Below are 2,036 nucleotides of genomic sequence, written 5' to 3' on the forward strand. Positions count from 1 at the left end.
TCATTCGGTTGACGATTTGAAGAATATAAAAAAATCATCATTAACTAGAAACAAGGTGTACACAATTTTAGTCTTTATTGTTAGTATTATAAATATTAAATGGTTTGTCTAGTTGTGACAAAGGGAAAAAAAAGACCAGTGAGATAAAATCAGTGATTTTGTGCCGGTAATAGGTGCCTCTATGGAATGAACTTTGATATTTTGTAAAGATTGTCAATGGGAATTGAAGCACTACAATTCTTTTGTAGAATATTATTTCAAAAAGTAGTTTCATGTTGCCAATGACATTTTGATAGTATAAATTTGAAAGCATGGAAACAAAAATATGTGCAAAATTATTTTCAAATATTTGAAAAATATTTTTGAGATCATATTTAAAATGTGTGGGTTCTTTACTTGTGATAAAGATAAAATTAGACTTAGTGTCTAATTTAAATTTGGACTACAAGATATGAAATTCAATGACATTTTTGTATTATGTTAGACCCATAAAATTCTTAGAATATATTTGATATTGTGGTCGTTGAATTTATCCTTTACTATTATGAAACTGCCAAATTATATATATACTTGTTCAAAATAACTATTTGTATGGGCTTGGTGTAACGACCCATTTGGTCATTTTGAGTACTAGAGCTTTGTATTTCATAAAAGACTCTTCTGATAGATTCTAAATGGGTATTTTGGACTATTCGTAATTACAATTATAATATTAATGGGGTAATTTTAATAATTTATTAGTTGGCGAATATTTATGAAATAATTAATTTATATTAGTTGATGGTTAATGGGTCAAGTCCATAATTGATTTTAATACCCTAAGTCTGACCTATGTAAGAAAATAAGTTAAGGAGTTTATTAATTTTTAGTCATAACACAAACTGATTGCGGCACAAACCCTTAGAGGAGAGAACGACAAGATCTATCGCAGGTAAACAAATTTCAATTGAATCTATTCCCTGCCAATGTTAATGGTTGCTTGAATATAGTATTATTATTATTCGTATGATGTTAATGGAAGTATAAACTTAAACTGACAAATTTGGTTGCTTTGGCTTATCTACTTGGTTCTCCGAATCAAGTTACTTGTAATTTGGTGGTCCTTATCTTATTGTATTGTCATATGATTATTATATTGTAAAACACTATGGCTATATAAGGATGTCAATTGAATATTAATGGTGCATTGTGATTGGAAGGTGGAGACCAAACATTAATGAGGAGCAACTAAGGTTGTACTATGATTGTTTATCAAATTTGGTTCTGGGCGTTGTAATTGAATTGGGTTTGGATCGCTGTTAGTTCGTCTGCCACTGGTTTCGTAACCAGTGGCCTCAACTTTAACTATTTACGATTATTATTATATTATATTATAAAGTGGGAGTGTGCATTTGTATAGTATTGATGTTAGATGAATGCTGAGAGAAAAGTTAGGCCAGAACATTAATCATGTAAAGAATTGGAGTATTAAGTGTGGGTGTATAGGTAGAGGTGTTCATTGCCACTGGTTTCGTAACCAGTGGCTTGAACTTTTAAACATTAAAATGTTTTCATCTTATTATAAATTATATTTTGATGTATTGAGATATGTAATTAAATATTAGGTATCTCGTATTATTTTAAATTTCATTAAAGATTATGCTAATTGGAAGAATTTAGAAAATCCTTAGGCTTGAACTTTAGAAAGTTGATTATAGTTTTGAGTGTTTATAGACTCGTTAACTTACGAATTATGCACATATAATTGATAGATTGGAAGGGTTCGGAGGCATTGAGGAAAGAAAAGGTATTGGAGAAGTAGCTTTTCCACTTCGGTTCTTCGGTGGAGGTAGGTTATGGTTTATTCTACTTGATAGATAGACTCTTAATAGCGATTGATATGCATTGAGTGATACTATGAAGTTCTCTATGTACTTGATTGTGTGATTGTGTGGCTTGGTTGTGTGGTTTGTGATTGGTCTAAAATCCTGAGACCGTGAGATTTATAATCTGTAAAACCTCTCTATCGAAGTGATGCCTTGAATAAAGAAGGCTTG

General features: G+C 30.5%; 1 long non-coding RNA gene across 2 annotated transcripts in view; it reads left to right on the forward strand.

Moving 5' to 3' along the window:
- The first annotated feature begins 843 nt into the window (after positions 1-843).
- Positions 844-2,036, forward strand: part of LOC102604290 (uncharacterized) — a 1,489-nt gene continuing 296 nt past the window's right edge. The window contains exons 1-2 of one of the 2 annotated variants that reach the window (XR_368932.2): positions 844-931; positions 1,752-1,828. This is a non-coding gene — a long non-coding RNA (uncharacterized lncRNA). Of the gene's footprint in view, positions 932-1,751; positions 1,830-2,036 lie in introns of those variants that run through there. The other variant, XR_001472423.1, reaches the window with a different exon arrangement.

Source organism: Solanum tuberosum, unplaced genomic scaffold (assembly GCF_000226075.1).
Source record: "Solanum tuberosum cultivar DM 1-3 516 R44 unplaced genomic scaffold, SolTub_3.0 scf00720, whole genome shotgun sequence".
In the NCBI taxonomy this organism is placed as follows: Eukaryota; Viridiplantae; Streptophyta; class Magnoliopsida; order Solanales; family Solanaceae; genus Solanum; species Solanum tuberosum.